The sequence below is a fragment of the Moschus berezovskii genome, chromosome 15 (assembly GCF_049115385.1).
Source record: "Moschus berezovskii isolate FMDL1 chromosome 15, NW_MosBer_1.0, whole genome shotgun sequence".
Taxonomy (NCBI): domain Eukaryota; kingdom Metazoa; phylum Chordata; class Mammalia; order Artiodactyla; family Moschidae; genus Moschus; species Moschus berezovskii.
This window is the reverse complement of record NC_142474.1, coordinates 71483742-71496550: the sequence shown is the minus strand read 5'-3', so window position 1 is coordinate 71496550 and position 12809 is coordinate 71483742. Positions and strand designations below refer to the sequence as shown.

The following is a 12809-nucleotide window of genomic DNA, read 5'->3' as shown; positions in this document are numbered from 1 at the left end:
TTGGAGAGACAACCAGCCCAGTCCATTTAGCTTTCTGTACCTTCATCACATTGTATAAAGTACAAAGAGCTTCCTCTATATGCTCTCACAGTATATAGGATTCTCATAGCAATTTTTCCTGTTTCTGAAAATCTAAACAAAACCAAATATAATAATTTAAGAAGAAATCAACTTCTATGATAATCTGCAGTAGTAGATCCAAAGATACCCATCTTTTCCACCACTTCTTTGAATAAGGAATTAAACAAGCTAAGACTGTACCTTTAGAATTACAGCTCATCTAATCTGCAAATTTGATGCGTAGGATACAGGAAATGCCTCATTGGTATGCCTGGTTTCTCAGACAACTCAGTTAGGGTCTTGAAACCACAAACCCATTTTCCTTATATGAATATTTCTACAATAGCAACATCACATATACGTACCAAGACCCTACTGCTGAACACATATTCTCAGAATGAACTGTGTGCTTACATTGGGTGGTTTGCTAATGTATAATTTCTTCTCCTAAGGAACATCTTTCAGATTTTTGGAAGAATCCCACAAAAGAAGGGGAAAAGACAACTCAATTACCATTTTAGTTTTGTGAAAATACTATTTTGGATTGGATAGCAGATTAAAAATTAAAATTTCCAAAGTTCTAATCTCTGTGGAGAAAATATCTGCTAGCATTTAAAAGGATTGAGCAAGGTACTTACACTGCACTGCCATGGGACTGGAGAGTCGACCTCTTGAGTCCTCTTGACCAGCCATGAAGGGTTGTTTCATTAAGTACGAAGACATCATTCTTATTTTGAAAACTGTGGGCAGAAACAGAAGCCCAGGGCTGATTTTTCCAGTCCTAATTCTAGAGGCCACTGGAGACTGTAGGTATTCTCTTTGAGAAAGCAATTATTTTTACTCACAGCTAAAACGTTAAAATATCTTAGCTGATCAGTGGGCTGAGATTAAAAGGTTTCATTTTTGAATCATCAGATGTATAAGGGTGAGAGTTTGTAGGGCTTGCTTGGAGGAGTTTGCTAAGGTGCTCAGCTCCCAGCATTAAAAAAAAAAAAAAATGTTGGCATACTATCTCGATTTAAAACATTTCTCTGCAAACCCTAGTTATGGGAGAGGAGGAAAACAACAGCTACAGTCGCAATTGGTTTATGACTCTCCCCATTGAAACTGGAAAAAATTTGCAATATCCCATTCTGGAACTCACTACCTTCTCCATTCTGACAATAGCAGAGGACTTAGTCTCACCAACTCAAGGAGTTTTAGGACACTTTCCCTCCTGACCCTGTGAGGAACAAGCAAAACTGAGGAAGGGCTGAGTGTTGCGAGTGTGAAAGTCGCTCAGTCCTGTCCGACTCTTTGCTAACCCATGGACTACAGAGCCCACGGAATTCTCCAGGCCAGCATTCTGGAGAGGGTAGCCTTTCCCTTCTCTGGGGGATCTTTCCAACCCAGGGATCAAACGAGGTCTCCTGCATTGCAGGCAGATTCTTTACCAGCTGAGCCACAAGGGCTGGGAGGCAGGCAATTAATTTCCTAGGATCTTCTGTCTGTTCCTCACATATGTATTGTGGACAAGTAGAAGTTCATTTTTGTTCACCTGGGGTGAGGGAGAATTAATTGTGAATTAGATGTGTACTCAATGTGTATCCTGAGGGGGTAGAAAGAGGTATTCATGTAATAAGATCTACCCAAAGTGATAGAGTAGCTAATAATTTCCAATACACCAAAATACTCTTCAACGTTTAGCCCCATATAGGTATTCAGCATTCTTTCTTTTTATATCATTGTCTGTTCCTTCTTTTCCTCATTTCTTTTTAAGTCCCTCCTTCTCATTTTTTCCCTGATTAGCTCAGCAGAAAGACAGTAAATGACTATGTTTTTTCTATAGAGAAACATATCTATACTAGAATTGCATAATGTCTTCTCAAGGAAAAAATGTGTACTTTAAAAAGTGCAGAGGATGGAGGATGCTTGTAAAAAGTATATTTATTTCTCTCACTACAATAGTGAGAGACAAGCAGGAAAGAGATGCTCTTCTTAAATTAGAGACTACTAAACAAAGATCTATGGAAAGATGATTTGATGTTTTATGTTTATCGGGGCAGAAATTACAGAACCAGGTAGAATTTGTATCTAACTAGAGTGACACACTGTCTGTCCTAATAATGACACCCTGTAAGGTTCAGTGGCCCCTGTAACTCACTTTAAGTGTAGCATGGGTCTGCAGAAAAAGATCAACATCAGACCTTAAAATAACCAGGATTTGTATACTGTGGTTCAGGTTTGTTACCTTAATTCCAGGAATCTGGCATCAGAGGGATGCTAAGGAGACTCTTTAAATTTTAAAAACTTCTCTCCATGCCTGATACAAATGCAAATTACTTGCTGATTACATTCCATCTGCCTTTTAAAACAAGTTTACTAAAGCAAAAGCTTTTCCTGGCAGAAAGACGGCTTACCTGCCAAGCTTGACATTTCTATAACCAAATCAATATTTCAGTAGCCTCCAACTATAAATCTGATGTTGATTTGAATTCAAGAGAGTAATGAATGATCCAATTAGAAAACAAAAAAAAAAGTAAAACAAAATAATTAGAGTGTTTATTCTTCTTTGATGATAAGGAGTCCTTGACAAGACAGAATGCTGTTCCCAGCAAGCCTCTTTCTACAAGTGTAATTGATCTTGGAAGTTAAAGGTTTGCTTGCATTTTTAACACTGGGAGTTAAATATATTGGTTTTGATAGAGCCGTTAAGTGGCAGCTTACCTATGCTACAGTTTATTACTCTTTTGTGCCTGAAATATGCAAAAATGTTCTGCTAGGTGAGATATATTTACAAATGAGCACAGGCATGATAACAAAATACTTGGCATAGTTCCCATCATGTAGTAGGGTCCATTAACTGTCTGTTGGGTGAATAATAAATGCTGCTACACTTTGTTTTATAAGTGCTTTTTCCTTTTGGGAGTCAAGAATGTGATGGATATTTAGGTCCATATCCCTGCTCTCTTCTGAAAATTCATCCATTCAATTCCATCCCTCCCTGCCTCCAACCATGCATTCACTCATTCATTGATTCATTCAAGCAATGCTTATTGCAACTGATATCATCAAAACTTCATGGAACATGTGAAGATGAGACAGAAACTGATCAAGATTTCAAAGGGCTTAGTCTATTAAGAACTGGATGGCATCACCGACTCAATGGACATGAGTTTGAATAAACATCAGGAGTTGGCGATGGACAGGGAGACCTGGCATGCTGCAGTCCATGGGGTCGCAAAGAGTCGGACACGACTGAGCGACAGAACTGAAATATATATAAATTACTTAATGTATATTTAAAATTTAAAGCATACTAAAATCACTAAGGGTAACCTGATAAACATTTGGGAGAGGTGCTCCTGTACACTCATGCCTTCCTATTGGATAAGTCAGCTATCTTTTGGAAAAGCTGAGCTCAGATGGTTCTGAGAAGGCATGCTCTCATTCATAGGAGTGAGGCAAAGTACAAGAATGGATCCTGGGTGTGAAAACCACAGTTTTATGCCCTATATTGCCTGAGACACATGGGTGATGCAGTGGTAAAGAATCTGGAGTGGTGACTGCTCCAGTATTCTTTCTGGAAAATCCCATGGACAGAGGAGACTGGTGGGATATGGTCCATGGGGTTGCAAAGAGTCTGACACAACTGAGCACAACATACTTGGCAGGGACATAAGAAAATGAAATGGTGTTATTCTTAGAGGTCAAAATGCTAAGCTAAAAATTTTTATTCCACAAGAAGTGGGGTTTTGGCAGGGCTTCAGAACTTTGCATTTTGAAAGTTTGCTCAAAGAGCACTATATTGAGACCAACTAGAACTAGGGGTTGTGGGTGTTTGAAACTAGCAGAATGTTGAAGACTGGGAAAAATCAAGGTGAAGGGATTGAAAGTTCTGACTGAACTATGGAAGACACAGAGAATGTACAAAAAAGGAAATACGTAGGAAATAAATTTTGAAATAGAATTAAAATGAGCCTTATTTACTCAACAAACTCATTTGATTTTCACCTGATTCTCAGTTCAGTTCAATTCAGTTCAGTCGCTCAGTCATGTCCAACTCTTTGTGACTCCATGAATCACAGCATGCCAGGCCTTCCTGTCCATCACCAATATACAATGTGATATGGATGTTTATATACATACATATGTATGTGTGTGTATATATATATATAAGACATCATATATATGATGTACATAGTTGTATTCTTATGGGGCTCAAATTTATATCTTTAGTTTATCTCCAGACTAGCAAGATAATTAGATGGATAAAAGGAGACATCAAAATATGCCTGAGGTTTCAAATCAGGGTGAGAAGGGTGATTTCCAGCCGCCTTAGTGGCCAGTGTTCTTGCCTGGAGAATCCCAGGGATGGGGGAGCCTGGTGGGCTTCCGTTTATGGGGTCGCACAGAGTTGGACACGACTGAAGCAACTTAGCAGCAGCACCAGCAGCAGTGGTCAGGTCTACAGGCTTTCGAGGAAGAACCACCTGGGTTGAAGTCCCAGCACTGCCTCTCATTAGCTGGGTCAGTTTGCAGCAGCTTAACCTTAACCTTCCTTAAGTTTCTGTTTCCATTTCTGTATATTAAGAACCATAACAAATCATCCTTTACTGTTTGTAGTGAGAATCAAATAAGCAAATGCATGGAAAGGGCTTACAACATAGCTGCTTCATGGGTAACAAGTAAAATTAGTGGCGGAAATTTGGAGAGCAGGTCATGAGCTCAGATTGATCCATATCCAGCAAACATTAAGCATGTGGATTCTAAGAGCAACAATTATGAACTGGAGGGCTGTATTCAGAGATGCTATTTGGGTAGGAACACAGAAGATGGAGCCTTCAAAGAAGAGCATGCACAGACCTATCCCTGAGAAATACCTGAATTTAAGAGGTTGGAAGAAGCACCTGTTAATGAACGAAGGAACCGGTATGAGAGGCATAGCTTTTCCTCTTTATTCTTTAATTAAAATCATTTGTTCTGTTTGAGGGGGAAAAAAAATGCAAACTTGAATTTCAAGCACTTCCTATTTGATTTAAATTGATCATAATTTGATTGGGCTTTCTTACAGATTTTTGATATGAGCACTTTATATTTTCCTAACTTTAGGAAATTCTACTTAATGATGACTGTTTTTGGGGAGGCTCCACGTGATTTACTAGCTCCTTCCTGGAGCCTTGTGAGAGAACCTAATTTCTAACTTTACCAATTTAGTAATTCAACAAAATGCATCTCAGAAAGAGCTTAAGACTGCGGTATGTGACACCTGCCTTTACTACATTGCCTTTTTGTTTGTGAAAATTTACATCTGTGGACAACTTTTAGTAAAGATGTGACAAGAAGTGATTGGTAAATAGAAATGTCTGGATGATCTAATAATAATTTATTAGATAATAATTTACTTATTTGCTCATCATTGAAGGTGAATCAGTGAGAGAAATCTCAGTAGAATCATTTTGGACCCTAAGTGGCATCAAAAGCAATGAATAAAAGCCTTCAAATTACAGTTCTCAGTATCTGAGGTCCAAAAAGTTGGGTTTAATGAAACATCTCAATGTGAGCGTGTCTTTTAAGAACTCAAGCTGCTCAAACCATACAGCTGCAATTAATTTTAATTTTTTACACTAAAATTATTTACTTTTTTCTTTCCAACCAAGAACTCTAGAATCTAGATGTTTAGAGAAACAAAGATATCAGGAACCTACTTTAGTTTATTAACCATAGGAACTGTGTACATAACCACACCCTACTTCCTCTCTTTCTCAAATACAGTCTGTCTGAAATACAGACAACAAAACAGAGGACCTAAAAAACTTTAAGAAGACAGAGCAGTAATTCCTGACACGCACAAGAGTTTAAGCTTTATCCCTGTATAGTCACAATATATCATTATTTATGTTAGGGACATGTTTTTCTTGAGTCAGAGCTTCTGGGTTAATAATTTTAAGAAAACGATAACATGATTTTTAAATAAATGCTCTGATACAAGAAATGTGACATAGGTTAAGAGATGGGATTGTATCCTCATTATTAGCCATGTTGGAGAAGGAAATGGCAACCCACTCCAGTACTCTTGCCTGGAAAATCCCGTGGACGGAGGAGCCTGGTAGGCTGCAGTCCATGGGATCGCTAGGAGTCGGACACGACTGAGTGACTTCACTTTCACTTTCATGCATGGGAGAAGGAAATGGCAACCCACTCCAGTGTTCTTGCCTGGAGAATCCCAGGGACGCGGGAGCCTGGTGGGCTGCCGTCTGTGGGGTCACACAGAGTCGGACACGACTAATGTGACATAGCAGTAGCAGTAGCAGTAGCAGCATGAGCCTATTATTGCTTTTAAAGAGACATAAAGACATACGTTAGTGGAAACAGTTGTACTACCTCTTAATTTCTGTAATGTCCCTTTGTTTTAAATGTCATTATTTTTTCTATGTGTGTGTTCAGTCTTGGGAGCTAAAGTATCTAGCCCAAAAGGGACCTCAAAGAAAAGATGAAACAAACTTTTTTTTTTTTCTGAATAAATTAAGCTCCTGATATATTTTGAACTGTTGAAGTCAGTTTACCTTTCTTCATGGTCAAGTAATAGTCAATTCATTTAAAGCAGTCCTTCTGAAGAAGAATGGTTTAAAAAGAATACCCAAAGGGTGCTGAAAATCCAGAGGACTGACTTTATCTCTGTTTTCTTCTATCTTAAATAGGACAATGATAAGACCATTGGTTAAAATGGTACCTTAGAATCATCCATAGATACTGTTTTTCTAAGAGCTTACTGCTTAAAACTGAGTAGCAAAGCATTTATTTTACAATATACTGTCCCAAAGATCTGATTCTGAAAACTGTGGGACTGGCTTAAAAATGAATAGATACTGAAGCAAATTAAGTGAGAATTACATGATAGTTTGGTCATGAAAGCGATATTTTAAATCATATGGATTTGGGTTCAAATTCTAGTTCTTTGTATTGTTGGCAGCTATTTGACCCTTGAACTGTAGCTGATCCCACAGAGAGCTGTGAAAATCGAATGAAGTTAAGTACACACTGCCATATTTGAAATGGATAACCAACAAGGACCTACTGTATGGCACAAGGGACTCTGCTCAATGTTATGTGGCAGCCTGGACAGGAGGGGAATTTGGGGGAAAATGGATACATGTGTATCCTTTGCTGTTCACCTGAAACTATCACAACATTGTTAATTGGCTACACTCCAATACCAAATAAAAACTTTTAAAAAAATCAAATGAGTTGGTATCTGTGTCACTCGCAGAGTACACAGCAGTCAACATAGCACATATAAGAGCACTCGGTTTTATAGACTCTCTTCCCTTGTTTCAGCTTCTGCATTGTGGAGTTAAAGCAAAGGACAGTTGTACTCGGTTTATTTCTACAAAAACATTCATGCGTGAACTAAAGAGTCAATTATTGACTCAACTGTTGTCATAATAGGACCATGAAGTCGATCTTCTATGGTTAAAAACACTGGTTTTAAAGCTATGGAAAGTCATAAATGAGTCATGGCAACCTTTTGACAAAAGCACAGATTATACAGAAATGCATGATTCATTTGTGTTTTCCTTAAACTTTTACCTGAGTGAGAGAGGGGGTTGTATTGAGTTCCACATCTCCTTCTAGGATTATTAATCTTAACTATGAAATTTACATTGAAAATAGAGACTGATACCTGCCACAAAATATTTTCAATCGAATGGAAAACTTCTTACAGCTTTCCTATTGTATATAATTTCTGGAAAAAGAATAAATCTTATGATCTGAAAAAAGGTCCAAAAAAAAAAATAGAAGTACCTGCAGTAACAAAAAGCTATAGCCCATTTAACATAGAATTAAATAGGCAGGATATTTAAGAAAGAATGCCCCTCTCATTCCAAAGTCCTCCACTTCAATAAGCGTAAGAGAAATCAGTTTCCATTTAGGATGAATATTTGTGAGTTTGTCTTAAAAAAATAGAAAAATGGTAAATTTTTATTGTTTCTAGCTTTTACCCTTAAATTTTTGAAATGCTACAATATATAACTGTGACATGCATCACCTCTCACTTGTATGAATAGGTTTACAGGTTAAATATCTAGACATATGATTGCTGAGTCACTGAATAGAAACTTCAAACATTTAAAGAAAAGGCAAATTTCTCTTAAAAGTTACACTCATTTATGTTGCACAAAGGTATATAAGTTTAAACATTTCACCACATCCTTAGCAGCAGTAGACATTATCAACCAGTTTAAACTTTGCCAATCTGATAAGTAAAAATGGCATTTTGTTGCTCTAATTTGTGATTCTTTAATCATTAGTTAGGTTTAACCTTTTCTTATAGGATTATTAACCGTTTGTGTATCTTTTTTCTGAATTTTACCTGCTCAAGAAAGTTGACATTCTCATGATCTAATTTCAAAATCATGTGACTTTTGTATTTTTATTTATACTGGACTATTTCAATCATTCAGACATTTAGTCAGAAAGTGTAAGCATCTATTATGTGTCTAGCACTATGGCAGTTTCTATATCTACTGTAATATATAATTAATAAGTACATTAATGAATAAATACTTTCAGTATATAATTCAAAATAATTTTACAAGTTAAGCATTTACAAATGTGACTGTTCGAGCAAAAGGGAATTATGGGCATATGAATTACAAGGGACTGACTGGGATCAAAATTAGGGATATTTGCATAAACATAATCAGATATATAATTTGTAGAAAATATTTTGAGAGATGAAAGATAGATGAATGCTACAATGAAAATGTCTTAAGAATTTCATTTATCCTGATAAAGATAATTTCTTCAAATTTTTAAACTTGGTTTTGGAAAAAAAAAAATCTCTTAAAAAAAGATGTGCAATTTTATGGACCATTAAATTTTTTTCTGAACCATCACTTAGCTGATAATCAGTAAAAAGAAGGTGGAGAACTCCCCTGATGGCACAGTAGATAAAAATCCACCTGCCAATGCGGTTGAGATGGGTTCCATCCCCGTCCAGAAAGATCCCGGGTGCCTAGGAGCAGCTAAGCCCTCAGGCTACTACTGAACCCGCGCTCTAAAGCCAGTGAGCCACCACTACCAAAGCCCGCAGGCCCTGGAGCCTACATGCTGCAACTCCGGAAACCTGCGTATCTAGAGCCTGTGCTCGAAAACAAGAGAACCACCCCAATGAGAAGCCCGCACACCGCAACATAGATCCTGATTTCTGCACCTAGAGAACGCCTGCGCAGCGATGAAGACCGAGAGCAACCAATAAATAAATTAATTTTAAAAAAAGAATGGGCAGAGAACTGCGATTTTGCTTTAAATAGGGAGAGGTGAGTGTGTACATTTTGGGATACTAAGAAAAGTGATAGAGGAAGAGGTTATAAGAAAAATAAACCTTAGATGAACAAAGAAAAACCCGTAACTCTTTATCCACGCGTCTTTGTATTAATAACCTACTTTTGCAGGTATATTTTTGAGAAATTAAATGGCTCAGTAGTGTAGTGTCTTAACTGAATTACCCAAACCAGAAAATAGAGCACTAATCAGCTTAGAATTATTAACAGTTCTGCATATACTGAATATAGTTTCATTAACCATAAAAAGAGAAATATTTTAATAGCATAGAATACAGTGGAAAGAAATTTGTGTTATATTAGTTGAGTCCCATGAACTAGTCAATATTTGACCACTTTAACTTAGGAAAGTACAATTTTATGCGGTTTAAGTGTATATGAAATACACGTACAACAAATATAACGGCTTTCCTTATTTACCCAGAGAAGTGAATGAACATGTCTGTGGGTGATGTGATAATTATATATCTATTTATGCTATTTACACATGTGAAAAGAGAGAGAGACTTAAGAAAAACAGAGATGCTGGAAACAGATAAAAATGCAAATACTACAGAAAGTTGGCTAATTGTATATTAACGACTCAGTTGACAATCTCCTGCAAATGGTTAAGATACAGAAAACAGTCTGAAACCTAATATATCTTGTAATATTGCTTAGATTTTTTTCATTATTAAATTTTGGGTTTTTCTCTGAAAAATAGTGCATTAATAAAAATGCAAAAAATAAAAAACCATGTTTACTGACTGTATTATTAAATACATGCACATATATGTATATATAAAAAATACATATATAACATATGAATGCCTATAAATATATATCTAGATTTTTAAAAGTTTGTGTCTTAAAAATGCTACATGGCTTAAAAATGCCATTAACTTAGACACTGTCTTTTCTTTTTATGTTTTCACATATTGCTTTGAATGCTCCCAGGTAATGGAAACTAAAAAAATAGTTTAATAATGTTATTTATGTATAACTTATTTTTATTGGAGTTGGGGTAGAGAGTTGTTGAAATCCATCAACCAGAGAATGTTCCAAAGAAAAACATTACTTCTACAAGATTAGATACAATAGAATCTATTAAACTAGGAGCATATAGATCTCCATGAAGTGTAATTTACAGACTTTTTTTAACTGCATAATCTGAACCAGCTACTAACCCCTTACTTTGTACCAAGGACTATTTTAGATGCTATGGGATGTGACAAAGCCCTTGCTTTAAAAATGTTTAGTTAGTTTCCAATATATTTCCCCAGTTTAGTGAAGTTGCAAAGAGATCTTTCTCCTGTTCTGGTGTATTTTTAATGTAGCCATGGCTTCTCCACCATACGAATAAAGTAAATTGATATTCATGAAGATTTACTGAGCCTTATGCCATAGTCAAGGCAGGAAGGACCAATATAAAATAGAAATACAGATACTTGTCAAAATAATAAAATTTAGTCAAGAAAATATTAGGAGTTTCAAGTTCACTGAGATTCAAACATTTTAAAAAATGTATTGTTTGATTGCATCAAATTTGTTTTTGTAGCATATTTAAATATACTAATTTTTAAGTAAATGGATGTTTCAATTTTGAAGTTGAGTTTAATTTCTGGAAATAGCTAATTTATTGCATAATAGTTATAAAAATGAGTTTATTACAGAATTTATTATGAAACTCATTTGCCTGAAATACTTGGATTAAAACCTGTTTTTTGAATCTCGATAGCTGAACTAATGGCTACTATAAAATCTGTCCAAAAATTGCCCAGTGAGAAGACAGAATTGTCTGATAATGGGGTAAAGTAGTAGTATCACAGAGGATATTTTTTCCCTCCAGGGAACTTGACAGAAGCCTAATAAAAACTTTATTTACCAATTTTCCATTGTGGCTTACCATATCAGAGAGGTACATATTCTAAATCTAGGGGAAATTTTAGAAATATAACAAATGCAAACGATATACACGCAAAAAGAAATTTTATCTCTTAAAATTTTTTTAACTCCATCTGAGTTAACACTTTCAATACCTGACCACAATTATAGAGTATACATTTACAGATATACATAACAAAGCCACGTTACTTTGGAAGAAGGAAATGTGACATGAGGAAAGAAGTACTTAAGATTTAGTTATTTGTCTCAGTATTAATTTGGGGTTCTGTCCCTTATTTACTCTTACCTTTAGATAAGATACTGAACTTTACAAATATAATGAAACTCTCTGAGTTGAAGTTCTTCATCTGTAAAATGGGGACAACATTTACTAACCTTAGCAGATTGTTCTGAGAATTAAACCAAAGTGTGTTAAGTGCTTAGCAGTGAATAAGCTTTGAATGTTTACCTATTGCTTTTCTTCCCTCACATATAGCTTGTTTTGTTATCTTAGGAACAGATTTTTTTTTTTTGCTTAAGTTCATGGGAAGCAGATTTGATCAACATTTCTTCGGGTAAGAATTAGCGTCTTATAATTCTTAGAAATAATTATAGTTTAGGACTTACCTAACAATCCATGGATATATTTTTTCCTCTTAGTTTGTGAACATCTCAGACAAAATCCTATCCCCAGTCCATGTTGGTCCAGATTCTCACACCCTCATTTTGAAGTGTTTATCTCCGTGCTGTATGATATACACAAGAAAATCTCAATGAAATGTGGCTGAGAAAAGCTGAACAGCAACTTCTTAATAAGTGCCAACATCTTCTTTGAGTTCAGTTTTTCAAAGATACAGAAGTATCAAGACCTCTTAGTAAATGACTGTAACTGACTCATTTACAAGGAACTGTATAATTGAAAGTCATAGTAATATTGAATAAGTCTGAATCTTTTATTTTCCAGTTCATCACTTAATGTCCTTATTTCAACAGTGCTTACTATATTACTGTAAGACTATAATTATAAAATGATAGAAATAAACATAATATCAAATATCACCAAAGGTGACATTTGGTGCTAAAATGAACTAAAGCTTAAAATTAGAGGTTCTAATTCTATACCTGCTACAAAACATTTTTGTATTTTTTTGCTTTGGAAAAAGATTTAAAAGTTCCACCAACGTGCTATTCAAAGTATATTTTTGACAAATTTCATGACAAAGGAAGAAACATTAAAGAAAATTTATAAAAAGAACACCACAATGTGACTGAATACCACAAATATTCTATGAAAACTTTAAGAATCAAAAGAAAGTCTCCTTTTCTCCTAGCTCACTGTCCACAAAAATCAAACTTGCTTTTCTGAAATAATTTCTATATACATATGACTAATTATATTTACCTTCACAATATTGGTGGAAGGTGAAGTTTAATTTCATGCATTATTATTTTTTATTGATTGAGGGAGAGTAACAGCAAGAAATAAAAACCAGAATTAAATGATGATGGGTTATGAAGTGATTATATTAAATATTATTCACTGGTGGGGTGGAATCAAAA

The 12809-nt window shown here is 35.4% G+C and overlaps 1 long non-coding RNA gene across 2 annotated transcripts in view; it reads right to left on the bottom strand.

Annotated features, from left to right (window-relative positions):
- LOC148775467 (uncharacterized) overlaps positions 1-12211 on the bottom strand; it is a 114473-nt gene extending 102262 nt beyond the window's left edge. For both annotated transcript variants that reach the window (XR_016039241.1, XR_016039242.1), the window contains exons 1-2: positions 11877-12211; positions 699-800 (exon numbers count right to left, since the gene is read on the bottom strand). This is a non-coding gene — a long non-coding RNA (uncharacterized LOC148775467). The remainder of the gene's footprint in view (positions 1-698; positions 801-11876) is intronic.
- Between the last annotated feature and the right edge of the window lie 598 nt (positions 12212-12809).